Here is a 15,645-nt window from a genome sequence, read left to right on the forward strand (position 1 = left end):
AGCAAATGCTGAAAGTAGAATCTGGGTAGGAGAATATCAACAGGTGTACACTGAAGAATTTGTTCAACTTTGCTTTATGTTTGAGATTTTTTCATAGCAAAATGTTGGTGCAGGATCAGCTGGCACTTAGTCTGGACCAACTTTTTTTTTTTTTTTTTTGAATATAGGATCTCACTAGGTGACTTAGGTTGCCTCGAACTCAAGATTCTCCTGCCTCAACCTCCTGAGTGCTGGGATTACAGGCATGAAACACCATGTCCAGCTCTCCCCAGCCCCAGTATTCATAACTCAGGAGGAATCTCAAGTTCAAAGCTAGCCTGAGGGAAAAAGGAACTCTCATACACTGTTGATGGGAATGTAAACTAGTACAACCACTCTGGAAAAAAATTTGGAGGCTACTTAAAAAGCTAGACATTGATCTACCATTTGATCCAGCAATACCACTCTTGGGGATATACCCAAAAGACTGTGACACAGGTTACTCCAGAGGCACCTGCACACCCATGTTTATTGCAGCACTATTCACAATAACCAAGTTATGGAAACAGCCAAGATGCCCCACCACTGACGAATGAATTAAGAAAATGTGGTATCTATACACAATGGAATTTTATGCAGCCATGAAGAAGAATGAAATGTTATCATTCGCTGGTAAATGGATGGAATTGGAGAACATCATTCTGAGTGAGGTTAGCTTGGCCCAAAAGACCAAAAATCGTATGTTCTCCCTCATATGTGGACATTAGATCAAGGGCAAACACAACAAGGGGATTGCACTTTGATCACATGATAAAGTGAGAGCACACAAGGGAGGGGTGAGGATAGGTAAGACCCCTAAAAAATTAGCTAGCATTTGTTGCTCTTAACTCAGAGAAACTAAAGCAGATACCTTAAAAGCAACTGAGGCCAATGGGAAAAGGGGACCAGGAACTAGAGAAAAGGTTAGATCAAAAAGAATTAACCTAGAAGGTAACACCCACGCATAGGAAATCAATGTGAGTCAATGCCCTGTACAGCTATCCTTATCTCAACCAGCAAAAACCCTTGTTCCTTCCTATTATTGCTTATACTCTCTCTACAACAAAATTAGAAATAAGGGCAAAATAGTTTCTGCTGGGTATTGAGGGGGTGGGGGGAGAGGGAGGGGGCGGAGTGGGTGGTAAGGGAGGGGGTGGGGGCAGGGGTAGAAATGACCGAAGCCTTGTATGCACATATGAATAATAAAAGGAAAAAAAAAAAGCTAGCCTGAGCTACATAGTGAGTTCCAGGCCAGCCTTGGTTATACAGTGAGAACCTGTCTCAAAAGGGGGGTGGGAGGTGAGCTGGGGGTGTGACTCAGTGGTGAAACACTTGTTTACCATGCATGAGGCCCATGTTCAATCCCTGGAGTTGGGGGAGATGCAGGGCAAGGTATGAGGAAAGAGGTGCACAGCAGAGCTTCCCCCAGGCACCTCCCCAAACCCTGTCCTCTTGAGCTTTCATGGAGATGTCATCACATAGGTATGATTGCTAACAGACTGACAGGGAACCCCTGCAAGGCCTGTCTGTTCAGATTCTTGGCCTCTCTGTGCAGATTCCTTCCTGCAGGGTGTAGGGCAGGACCCCTCTAGAAGCAGGATCGTGTGGCCTAATGTGTGACAAAGGTAGGTCAGAGAAGTTCTTTATGGCCAGCTCCAGGACAAGAAGGCAGGGGAAGATTAGGGTTTCTAAGACCCTCCTGGGGGAAAGAAAAGCTTCTATGGCCTGCGTTGGGGGAAAGGGTTTTGACTAGGAACCTGGGTGAAAACAAAACATACAGGAACCTGGGTGAAAACAAAACATACGTATCATTCTCACAGTGCCTTCCCACCGTGTGGCGGCTTTGTGATCTTGCACAAATTGACCTCTAGCCTCAAATTCCTCATCTACAGGGTGAAGGAAATGGTAAATGCAAAGTTTCTAGCACACAGTGGGTAACAGGTAAATGCTGACCATTATTACACAATTTAATTTATTGGCTTCGTATATATAAACAGATAAAGTGATGACTAATTTTCACAGTAAGAAACTGAATGGACTTGGGGGTGTAGCTCAGTGGTAGAGAGTGAGCTTAGTTTGCATGAGTAAGGCCCTGGGTTCAATACCCAACACAGAAAATAAAACAAGAGAGAGAGAAGAAAAAGAAAGAAAGAAAGAAAGAAAGAAAGAAAAACTCTAAAGTTTAGACTCACAGTCTCACAGTGGAAGGGCAGAAACTATTTCCCCAGAAATAGGAAAATATTCACTTTTATTAAATTTCTTCTCACATAAGAAAAGCTATCTTTAACTTTCATTTTCTTTTTTTTCCCCTCTTAGTGGAACTGGGATTTAGGCTCACAAAGTAAGCTCTCTATCACTTGAGCCACACCTTCAGTCCATTTTGCTCTGGTTATTTTGGAAATGAGGGTCTTAAGAATTGTTTGCTGGGCTGGCCTCCAGCTGCAATCCTCCTGATCTCAGCCTCCCAAGAAGCTGGATAACAGGTATAAGGTGTCCAGCTAACCTTCATGTTTAGTGAGAATCTACTTTGACATATACCACGTACACCTGTGGGCTAAGCACAAACTCTGCCCTAGAAGAGCCAATGAGATAGCAAGAAAAACTTCCTGGAAGAAAAAACACTTATCTTGCAGGATAAGCAGGAGTTTTCTAGACAGACCTGGAGAAGGATAGCTAGCTATCTAGACAGAAGGAAAGTAAATGAGGTCCATGCTACAGAGTTTGGGTTCTATCAGAGCCACCAGCACATTTTAAGAAGTCACTTCCTTTTTGTTATTATTGCTTTGTTTTGTTTTTTGTTTTTTGAAACAAGGTCTTGCTATGTAGCTCAGGCTGGCCTCAAACTCACAATCCTCCTGTCTCAGTCTCCTGAGTGTTGGAATTAGAGGCATGGGCCACCACACCTGTCTCAAGAAGACACTTCTACAACAGAGCAGAGCTACACTGACAGGAGGGGCAGGGAGAGCAGCAAGGTCCAAAGCTGTCCTCTGCCCAGAAGTGCCTGCAGCTACTGCTACACATTGAGATCGCAGCTTTGTGGAATCGGGAAGGGTGTGAGATCTGGGATCAAGCAGCATTCTGCGTTTTCTATCCACGGGGGAAAACAGAGCACCCAAAGTCCTCTGAAAGGCACTGGACCCCAGAGCTCAGGCACTGTGGGAAAGAGAGGGCATGTGACAAATGTGACTTTGAGGAAGGAGTGTGCATCCTGGGGACAAGATCTGCATGCCAGGGTGACAGCTTCCTGCGTGCCTGCCTAGCTGGTTGTACCTCCACCAAGACAGGGACACAGGAGAAACGGCAAGTTAGGGAGAGGAGACAGTGACATCAACTGGAGCAAGGAAATTGTCCCACCGTTGGCTCTCATGATGTGGACAGCCAGCTTGGTCTTGGCAGCTGAGGTCACCAAGGAGACCATGGAGTGAGATGGGCAGAGGACCATGGCTCCCAAAAGCACTTACTTTTCCTTGTGCTTCTCACGCACATCTGTGGGTTGAATGTCTCACATCTTTCATGTTAAGTTGTAATAAGGACAATAAATTACTTCATAAAGGTTTGGAAATAGACAAGCAGAAAACTAAACATTCCCTAGTTCTCCAAAACCCAGATGTCTGCCAGAGACAAGCTGTCTCCTGCCTTCCGACTTAATCCAGGGACAGAACCAATGGGTGACATTGACAGGTCCCAGAGGAAACTATCATCATATGTTTATTTCCTTTGTCCTCCTGCTGCTATTTAAGGAACAAACACAACCCTTTAAAGATAGAAAGACAGCATGGAGAACATGCTAGTTGTCAGAAAGCCTGGGTTCCAGCCCCACAAAGTTGAGCAACTACTCAACTTTTCAGAGCCTCTTTCTTCTCTTTGTAAAATAAAAATAAGAATAAGAACAAACGAGAAAAACAACTCTAAAATATGTGCAAAACCCTACTCAGGCTGGATGCAGCGGCTCACACCTAGAGAGGCACTGATCAGAGGATCATGGTTCAAGGTAAACCCCAGGCAAAAAATTATCTCAACCAATAAAAACTAGGCATGGTGGCACACACCTGTCATCCCAGCAATTCGAGGTGCATAATTAGGAAGATGGCAAGACTTTATCTCAAAAAAAATAAAAATAAAAATAAACAAAGTCAAAAGGAATGGGTGGTAGGGCACCTGCCTACCAAGGGTGATGCCCTGAGTTCAAACCTCAGTACCCCCAAAAAAACAAACAAAAAAACCATAACAAACCCTAGTACTGCCCAAAACAAAATAAAAATCTCTGCTCAGTCTACAAAGAGCAGAAAGCCACAACCCACTTCCATGAGCTCGGTGGCAAGAGACCTGGTGGAAGTGACACAGCAGGCAATCTTGCCACACTGCCTTGTGAGAACAGGCATTGAAGTACAATGTGTCGTTGTGGGGATGGAGCCGGACACCTGACTTTACTCCTACTGCAGCATTCTTTCTGGGACCAGATGGTACCATCTCTGTTTCCCTCTGCAAGTCCACACATTCCCACAGGGCAGATGTGGCAATTGTCTGTCCACTATACATTCCCCTTCCTTCCTCACTAGAGGAGGTCTTGTTTCAAAGACTAAGATGTGTGTCCACCTAGAGATGAATGAGTGGATGCTGGCCAGTCCTTTTCTGTGTCTGTGCAGAGCAAGTGACATGGTTGGGAAAGAGGCAGGCACAGCCAGGCCAGTTGTCTGCTCAGCAGAAGCAGGAAGCTCCTTCGTGTACTCTGTCTGCCCATCTCCTGACACAGTCCATGCAGTGGGCATCCAGTTATAAAGGTACCATTCAAGTGAGTAGAGAAAACATGGGTAGGATAGTAGGGATTATTGGGAAAAAAACTGTTACATCCCTAACTCACTCAACTCACACCTGTGTGTGCACATACTCACACTCACAAATTCAAATGAATCAAAGACAAAGCATTCAACCATAAATTATGACACACCCATACCATAGACAGTACTACTACCACAGTTAGAAAAGGAGAAAGTCAGAATATATGTACTGATAAGGAAATGACTGATGATCAATTGATCAATGAAAAACATTGTAAATAACTTATGTAGAATGACACCATTTATGTTAAATGAGTGTGCATATATATGTATGCATATGAACATACGAATGAAAAGAAGAGCTTAAAAGAATAAACCAGTCTAGTAACAGTGATTTTTTTTCAGTGCTAGGAATGGGTTGATTACTTTTTCATGGAATTTCAGAATTATTTAATTAATAGTTGTACAAGAGCAGATGTTCAAGTTCCCTGGCTGGGGTGTAATTCAGAGGTAGAATGCATACGTAGCATGCATGAATCCCTGTGGTTTAATCTTCTGGGCTGAAAATAAATAGTGTATTGACGATTGCCTAACTAAAAGTAAACAGATAAGAATAAATTTTTAAAGAAAAAAATTAAGCCACTAGTAATAGGAAAACCATAGAAGAATTTTTTATAATCTTAGTGTGGCAATCAGCTTTCTTACTACTATGTAAGGAGAGCAAAAGACTGACAAATTTGATGAAAAAATGTAAAATCTCTATGTGGCAAAGCAAACCAACAAGCATCATTAAAAGACAAACAACAAAATGGAAAAAAATATTTACAACATGATAGAGTAATATTATTATCCAGGCAGAGTAGTGATTTGTTTAATCCCAGAACAGGGAGCCTTAAGCAGGAGGATGGAGGGTTCAAGGCCAGCCTGGGCTACTTTGGTGAGACCCTGTCTTCTCTCACAAAAAAAGAGTTATATTCTTAAATAATGGATTACTTTGAAATACAGATGAAAATTACGAGCCTAGTAGCAAAGCACGAAAGAAACACTCCGTAAAGGAAGACATACAATTTGCCAAAATTCACATTCAGGATGTTCAATCTCAGCCAGATATAGAGGCTCATGCCTATAATCATGGAGACCAGGAGCATCCTTGTCTGAAGCCAGCCTGGACAATAAGTTAGCTAGACCCCCATCTCAACAAATAAGCTGGCGTCGTGGTTTGCATCTATAATCCCAGCTATGTAGGAGGGGATTGCTGTCTGAGGCCAGCCCCAGGCAAAAATTTGAGGTTCTATCTGAAAAATAACCTAAAAGCAAAAAGGGCTGGGGGCATGGTTCAAGCATTAGGCAAGCACAAGGCCCTGAGTTCGAACCCCAGTACAGACAAAAAAAAAAGTTCACTATCCTTAACAATTCACAGAGAACCAAATTAAAGTGAAATAGCAGCTGGGTGCTGGTGGCTCACGCCTGTAATACCAGCTACTTGGGAGGCTGACATTAGGAGGATGGCGGCTCAAGGCCAGCCCAGGCAAATAGTTTGTGTGACCCCCCATCTCCCAAATAACCAGAATGAAGTGGGCTGGAGGCATGGCTCAAGCAGTAAAGTGCCTACTTTGCAAGCATGAAGCCCTGAGTTCAAATCCCAGTCCCACCAAAACAAACAAATAAATAAATAAAGTGAAATAATGTTTTTCTTTTAGATGGGCAGGACTAAAAAAAAAAATGTGTAATACCAGTTATCCACAAGGGTGGGAGGAAACGGGTGCTCTTACTTTCTGCTGATGGAAGCCTAAATTGACATAGAGTTCTGAGGAGCAATTTGGAAGAGGGGTACCACTAGGAATTTTGGGGGCTGTTGTTGATGTTGTTTGTTTGTTTTGTGGTACTGGGGTTTGAACTCAGGGCCTACACCTTGAGCTACTCCAGCCCTGTTTTGTGATTTTTTTTTTTGAGATAGATTCTCACAAACTACTTGTCCCAGGCTGCCTTTGAACCATAATCCTGATCTCTGCCTCTCTGCCTCCTGAATAGCTAGGTTTCTCCTCAAGGAATTTGTGTTAAGAATAATGGCATAGGCATGCCATAATAAGAATGGTCCTTGTATTGAAAAGTTGGCAACAACCCAGATAGCCACCTATAGGACCTTTATTAAATAAACTTATGAGCATTAGAGGTGCTGTGGGGAAGGGGGGGCGGGAGTGAAAGTGAGAAAAGCAGCAACCACCACTCCTTGTGTACCGCGATCCTCTTCCCCACTGAGAGGCACCATCAACAATGATCTCCGTGGGCTACAATTTCAGGGGAAGTTTTCTACATTACTATTCTTTCCACAGGGAGCACGTGATATTTGTATGGTAACAAAATTCAATAAGGATCTCATTTTGAAAATTTAAGGGGAAAAAAATCTGCTATTTGTTCATGCAGTCTTTCATTCAACAAATATTAACAGTTTATTATGTGGGAGGTAAGGCCTCCTCTAGGGAGACTGAGCTCTGGGAACCCCTCTTTATTTCCTGACCCTAAGTCAGTGCCAGCTCTGGTCACCCCACATGCGTGCTTTCCTCCCTTACTCCTGCCACACAGGAGCAGCTGTCCCTCAGCTTCCTCAAAGCCAATCCTACCACCTGTGCCCTGGAGTCCATCTTCCCATTTTTTCAGAAGCCTCAGGCTAGTATTCATCACTCTTGCTTTATCTCCAAATTTTTCTCTCCTGTAGCCTGCCTGTTAGCAATGAAAATCATTCAAGTCTCCTCCATACTAAATGAAAGATGGAAGGCCAGGCACTGGTGGCTCATTCTGTAATCCTAGCCACTCAGGAGGCAGAGATCGAGAGGATCACAGTTCTAAACCAGCCCAGGCAAATAGTTCTTAAGACCTTATCTGGAAATTACCCTACAAAAAACAGGGTGTAGGAAACCTGCTTGGCAAGCATGAAGCCCTGAGTTCAAACCCCAGTTCCACAAAAAAAAAAAAAAAAAAGCTTGAGGGATTGATGGGAGGGGATGGAAGGAAATTCTGGACAGAATTATGGGGGGAGAAAGAAGAAAGAGGAGAGGAGAAGGGAAAAAGAAAGAAGTATCTGAGCATATTCTCCAAAGTGGTGACTTTTAAAGCCAGGTATGGTGGTTCACTCCTGCAAATCCCAGCATTCTGGGGGCTGCGGCAAGAAAACTGTGAATCTGAGCCCAGCCTGGGCTATATCATGAGACCCTACCTTTAAAAAAGCAAAAGAAAGGAAGAAGAGAGGAAGAGAGAAAGAGAAGAACGGGGGGAAGGAAGGCATTAGCTTGACTATAATAAAAACATGACAGAGAAAGCAATAAAAGCAAGGCCATGGACTAGGCAAGGGTGGTGCTCCCCTCCCTCTGACCAAGAGGGCCCACCCAGTTCTTCATGCCCCTGCACCTGCCTCTGGTGCCCTCTCCCTGTATTAGAACCTGGATGATCTCAACATGATGGCTCATCTCTCTCCAGCCATCACTCAGCCTCTCCTCCCCTGCAGCCAGACTTCTAGAAAAAAAACTGCCTGCTGATCCTCCTTTGCTTCACCTCCTCTCTACTCCTCAACCCGTGAAGCCAGCTGCTGATCCCACCACCTCACCAAACGCAATTCTCCCAACACACACCTCTCTGTCCTGCATCCCCTTCTCCTCGGTATATGGTCCTGCACTCTCATGTCTGTCCTTCCCCATGTCTGTCCTCTCTGGACTCACTTCTCAGTGTTGGGGTTCCCACCACTCAGTTCTGAGTCATTTTCTCTCCTCCCTCTGCCCTCTGCCACACAAGCACCATGACTTCTGAAAACATGTCATCAGTAGAGAACTGGGAACTACTGGCCTCATAGATATCTTGTCACTTAAGTGTCTCCCAGCTCTCATTCATTCTGAGCACCTACTATGTGTCAGGAACTAAAGTAGATATTGGCTAGAGTGAAGAGCACAGTAAGTATGGTTCACCTGAGCAGCTCACCTCCACATGACAACTGAGCTCAAGTTCCTCCCTCAACCAAAATCCTCCTCCTTCTTATCTGTCTCAATAAATGACACAACTTCCAGCCACCTGGTCAATGCCAGTGAACATTACAGCTGGCATTGACCTGTGGGGACACACTGTAAAGTCACACACACACACACACACACACACACACACGTATGCACATATGCAATGAGTCATGCCTTTGTATAATTCTATCCCCTTGAGGCAGAACCTGTGACTTGTTACTAATCAGTGATGCTCAGTCAGTCCCTTTTTAGGTTACATTATATGGCAAGAGTAACAGGATGTCACACTCATGGTTCTGGTATACCGAACTTCATCTCTGTAGGCTTGTGTGAGATAGACAGCCTTGCTGGCTTTGAAGGAATAAATTGTTCTTGCCTAGCAAGCACAATGCCCTGGTTCAATCCCTAGTACTGCCAAAGAAAAAGAAGAAGAAGGAGGAAGAGGAGGGTTGGGGGAGGAGGGAAAGGAGGAAGAGGAGGAGGAGGAGAAGGAGAAGAAAGCTGTCATGTTAAGGAAATGTAGGTGGCCTCTAACAGCCAGAAGAAAAGTGGGTTGCAATTACAGTGTTAAAATTGCAGGGAGATGAATTTTTTCCAACTCTTTGAGGAAGCCTGGAAATAGATTTTTCCCCAGTTGAGCCTCTGATGAGAAGACAGCCCCAATTAACCCTAGACTGAAGTCTGGTGATACCTTGAGCGGGGACCCAGCCAAGCTACATCTGGATTCCTGAGCCACAGACACGGTGAGATAATAAATGGGTGTTCTTCAAAGTTGCTAATTTTGTAGTGATTTGCTACCCAGCCTGGAAAACTAGTGCAGCACCTATCCTATCCTTCATGAGAACCTTTTGATCCCTTTGCTGAAGCAATTCTTTAAAATATCTGTTTCCCTCGATCTCTGCCACTCCACCCAGAGCAAGCTGTCATCAACTACCACCCAGACAAATTGACTCGCCCATCTGTTTCAGCCCCTCCTAGCAGAACTCAGCCAGGCAAGCCAGTAATTAGGCATTCCTTCAACTCAACAGTGTTTTTCAGTAGGGATGGGGAAAGACTGGTTGTCTATTAACAACAAGCGGTGTGCTGAGCAGTTCAATACATGTGCTTTTGCTAAGCATGTAACATCTTAGAAGGCACATTAAAGTTTAAAAAACAAATAAATCCCTAATTTCCTATAAATGGAACTCACTGAGTTATTCCAATTCAGATTTTCAGTTGCTTGTGCTAAATAGCAGCTCTTGACTGACTCGTCTCAGACTTGGAGGAACAGTTTGAATATACCTATCACAAGTGTTTAATTTTGATGAAAAATGATTTGTTTTTTATTTCTTTTGTGATCTGTGATTTTAGGGCCAGATCTGAGGGCATGAAGATTTACCCTTACTAGAATAAACATTAGAATGTTTTAGTCTAATAGTTTTACACTTTTCACATTTGTATTTAGGTCATTGACTCGGTATGAAATAATTTTTTTTGGCAGTACTGGGGTTTGAACTCAGGGCTTCCCACTTGCTGGGCAAGCACCCTACTGCTTAAACCAAGCCTCTAGCCCATTATGAAATCATTTTTAAGGCAAGGGTGTGACTCAGTGATAAAGCATCTGTCTAGCACATATGAGGTCCTGGGTTTGATCCCCAGCACTGAAAATAAAATGATACAACTTTATTCGTTTGCATGTGGTTATCCAGTTGTCTTAGCACAATTTGTTAAAGAGATTTTTTAACCTATTAAATGGCACTGTTGTCAAAAAAGCAATTGACCATAAATGTTCAGGTTTATTGCTAAACTATCAGTTCTATTCCACTGGTTTACATATATGCATATATTTACACCACTGTTTTTTTAAATTAATGTAGCTTTGTGGTAAGATTGGAACTCAGACAGTGTGAGTCCTCCTTTTTTTCTTTTTTCTTTTTCTGTTTTTCCTTTTCAATATTGTTTTGGCTACTCAGAGGCCCTTGCAGTACCATGTAAGTACAAAGATAAGTTTCAGTTTCTGGGGGGAAAAGAGTCACTGGAATTTTGACAAAGATTACGTTGAGTTTGTAGATAGCTTTGGAGAATATTGACATCTGAACAATATTAGCTCTTCTAATCCACGAACATAGGATGTGTTTCCATTTATTTAGGTCTATTTTATTTTACTTATTTATTTGTTTATTTTGTGGTACTGGGATTTGAACTGAGGGTCTATACCTTGAGCCACTCCACCAGCTTTTCTTTGTGATGGGTTTTTTGCGTGGGCTGGTTTTGAACCTCCTGATCTCTGTCTCCTGAGTAGCTAGGATTATGGGCGTGAGCCATCGACACCCAGTTTATGGTCTTTTTAAATTTATTTCATCAGTTTTGATGTAAGAGTCTTTTATCTCACTTAAATTTATTCCTAAGTAATTTATTTTTGGGATGCTATTGTAAGTGGAATTGTTTTCTTAATTTCTTTTTCAGATTATTCATTGCTGGTATGAAGCAATAATGGATTTTTATGTGATGACTGTGTACCTTACAACTTTGCTGAGTTCATTTACTAGCTCTAGTAGGTTTTTTGTGAGTTCTATGGGTTTTTCTTTACATAGAGTCATGTCCTCTACAAATAGACATAATTTTCCTTTTTTTTCTAATTTGGATGACTTTCATTTATTTTTCTTGCCTAATTGCTCTGACTAGCACTGCCTGTTGTAATGTCAAATAACACTGGCAAAAACCAACATCTTTGTCTTCTTCCTGATCCTAGGAGGAAGGCTTTCTGCCTTTTATCACTGAGAATGATGTTTGGTGGGGTTTTTTTTCATAAATGTCCTCTGTTGTGTTAAGGAAGCTCCCTTCTACCTTAATTCATTCCTGCTTCTAAAACAAAATACACTAGATGGAGTAATTTGTAAATAATAGAAATTTATTTCTCATAATTTTGGAGGCTGGGAAATCCAAGATCAAGCTTGCCTCACATAATGGAAAAAGGCAGAAAGGGATGAACAGTGTGTCCTCACATACGAGACGAGATGGAATAGCAAAATGGGGCTTTTGCAAGGACACTAATGTATCATGAGTGCAGAGCCCTTGTGACTTAATTACTTCCTAAGGGACCCACCTCTTAATTCAATTACATTGAGGGCCATAAAGGTACACATACATTAAAACATAGCACCATCTATTTTTAGTTTTCTGAGGTCTGTTTTGGTTTGGGTTTGGGTTGGTTTTTGGTTTTTTGAGACAGGGTGCCTCTATGTAACTGGCTCAAACTCAAAATCCTCCTACCTCTACCTCGCAAGTGCTGCGATCATAGATACATACCACTATGCCTAGTTTTCTGAGCGTTTATCATGCAATTGTGCTGAGTTTTGTCAAATGCTTTTTCTGCATCTGTTGAGATGATGGTGTGTTTTTCTTCTGATTTTGTTAACATGATAGATTACACTAATTGATTTTCCTCAAGTTGAACAACTCGACTTCTGGAATAAATTCCACTTGGGCATAGTGTCTAATCCTTGTAGTGTGTTGCTGGATTTTGTTAGCTAGCATTTTGTTGAGGATTTGTTGTTGCTGTTGGTATTGGGGTTTAAACTTAGGGCTTTCCACTTGCTAGGCAAGCACTCTACCATTTGAGCCACACTTCCAGAACTTGTTGAAGATTTTTGTGTCTATATTTATAAGAGATACTTATCTATATTTTGCTTTTCTTGTGATTTCTTTATCTGGCTTTGGTATCAAGATAATGGTGGCCTCAGAGAATACATTAAGAAGTGTTCCCTTTCTTTTATGTTTTTTTTAAAAGAGTTTGAATAAAGTTAGCATTAATTCTGCTTTAAATTGATTATGTTGTTCAATTTTCACATATTTGGAAGTTTTCCTACTGCTGATTTCTATCTTCATTCCATTGTGGTTGGGAAGACATTATACAATTTTGCTCTTTTAAATACATTGAGAATTGTTTTATAGACTAACATAATCTACTGTGGATCGTGTTTCATGTACATTTGAGAAGAATGCATTTTCTGCTATTGTTGGGTATAATAGCTTGTATAGGTCTGTTAGGTCTTATTAGTTTATAGTGTTCTTAAAGTCTCCTCTTTCTCCTCCTCCTCCTTTTTGAGATGGGGTCTTGCTAGGTTGCTCAGGCTGGTCTTGAAATCCTGAACTCTTAGCTGGACACCATTGGCTCATGCCTGCAAACCTAGCTACTAAGGAGACAGAGATCAGGAGGATCAAGGTTCAAAGCCAGCCTAAGCAAATAGCTCATGAGGGTAAAATCCTATCTCAAAAAACCCATGACAAAAAAAGGGCTGGTAGAGTGGCTCAGGGTGTAGGCCCTGAGTTCAAACCCCAGTACCAGAATAAAAAAAAAGAAAGAAAGAAATCCTGAACTCATGTGATCTTCCTACCTCAGCCTCCTGAGTCCTGGTACTACTGGTGCACACACACACACACACACACCCTGCCTTATTTACTTCATTACTGAAAGTAAGATTGGGCTGGTGGAGTGTCTGAAGTGGTAGAGTTCCTGCTTAGAAAGCAAGAGGCCCTGAGTTCAAGCCCCAGTACCACCACCAAAAAAAAAAGTGGGATATTAGAGTCTTCAGCTATTATTGTCAAAATGTCTATTTCTCCCTTCAATTGTATCAGTAATATTTGTTTTTTGTATTTTGGGATAGTGCTATTCGGTATATATATATATATATATATATATATATATATATATGCTTATAATTATTATATTTTCCTGATAGAATGACCCTTCTGTAAATATATAGTGTTTTTGTCTCTTCCAGCCATCTTTTATTTAAAATCTGTTTTTCTGTTACTAGTGTACTTACTCCAGCTCTCTTGATTTGTGATTGTTTTGTTGTTCTTGTTGTGGTTGTTTTGAGACAGGGCCTCCTTGTGTAACCCAGGCTGGCCTCAAACTCTCGATCTTCCTGCCTCATCCCCCTGAATGCTGGGATTACAGGTATGTAGCACCATGCCCATCTGTGCTATGTGTTTTCAATATGTGCCATATCTTTACATATTCTTGATTTCTTCCTACATTTTTATTTGGAAATTGTTGGGTTTGAAGTCAGGGCCTTGAATTTGCTAGGCAGGCACTCTACAACTTAAACCATGCCTCCAGCCCTTTTTTCCTTAGTTATTTTTCAGATAGAGTCTTAACGCTTTTTCCCCCAAGACTGGCCTCAGACCACAATCCTCCTTCGTAGCTGAGATTATAGGTGTGAACCATCACACTCAGTCTTATATTGTCTTCTTTTGTGTTTGTTTTTTTGAGACAGGCTCTCACTATATAACCTAGGTGGGCCTTGAACTCTAGATCCTTCTGTCCCAAGCTCCCAACTGTTGGGATTATGGATGTACACCACCACACTCAACTTTATGTTTTATTTTTCTAGGGTAATGTACAATTTCAATCACACCTTCATTTCCTTTTCCATGTATATTTTAATTTATTTTCTTAGTGGTTGCCATGGGAATTGCAATTGACATCCTAAATATATAAATACTTGTTTTGAATTGATTCCAGCTTAATTCAATAAAATTTATGCACTCTGCACCTGTCCGGCTCCATCACAAATGACATCTTTATACATGTGTGCCCATAATAGAGTTATAATCATTTTATGCATTTGGCTTTTAAATTAAATAAGAAATAAAAAGAGGGGTTATATTAAAATACAATAATACCGATTTGTATGTTTACCTATGTAGTTACTTTTATCATTGATCTTTGTTTCTTCATATGGCTTCGGGTTACCATTCAGTATATCCTCTAGTTTGTTTTAGCCTGAAGGAGTCTTATTAGCACTCTTTTTTTTTTTTTTTTTTTTGATGGGACTGGGGTTTAGAACTCAGGGCTTCATGCTTGCAAAGCAGGTGCTCTACTTCTTGAGCCACACCTGTGGTCCATTTTGATCTGGTTATTTTGAAGATGGAGTCTCTTGAACTATTTGCCCAAGCTGGCCTGGAACTTTGATTCTCCCAATCTCTGCCTCCCACCTAGCTAGGATTATAGGCATGAGCCACCGGCACCCAACTCTATTAGCACTTCTTGCAGGGCAGGACTACTAGTGATGAATTGCTTCAGCTTTTGTTTATCTAGGAATGTCTTAATTTCTCTCTCTTTTTTTGAAGGATCATTTTGCTGCAGGTAATACTCCTGGTTGACAGCTTTTTCTTTCAGCACTTTAAAGATATCCTTTCACTGCTGTGAGGATGAATTCACCAAAATTCACCAGGCTCTTTCTTCATCAGGCACTCCCCTGTATGACGCAAGTGTTCCTCTAGAGTCTAAACTTGCAAATAGTTCGTTCTAACAGTTCTTGTCAGCTCAATAATTTCAGGGCAGACACTGATGTCTAGAGGGTCCCATTTTGCCATCTTTCATAAGATTTCTTTTCCCATCCCATATTAGTCTTGATTCCACAGGAAATGACACCCTCAAGATAGGACAATTTCAGAAGGGTGTGTTTGTAAAGGTCCATGTACTAAAGTGTGAATGTAGGGAAATTACAGGAGAGAATGCAGTCACCCAGGGCTGACAGCAACCAAGCCTATACTACCTCTAGGCCCTAAGGGTTGAAGAGAGGGGTGGTTAGCAGGACCAGGAAGAAAGGAAAGAGCTGTGCTGAGGTGACCACCTTGAGTGGAGCAGTGATATTTGGTTGATGACATAGCTAGCCTGAGGCAATCTCGTAAGAAGAAAGCAGTGATCAAGCATCGCAATATCACCCTCTTTCCTCTGCCTCCTCCTACTCTGCGGAGGCTCCCTATTGGCCAACCAAATGCTCAAGTGCAAGGGGACCCACTTTATGTGGGGGGTGGAAAAGAATGAAGAGTGGACCTGGAGAATGAAATGGAGGATA

The sequence above is a fragment of the Castor canadensis genome, chromosome 4 (genome assembly GCF_047511655.1).
Source record: "Castor canadensis chromosome 4, mCasCan1.hap1v2, whole genome shotgun sequence".
Lineage (NCBI taxonomy): Eukaryota > Metazoa > Chordata > Mammalia > Rodentia > Castoridae > Castor > Castor canadensis.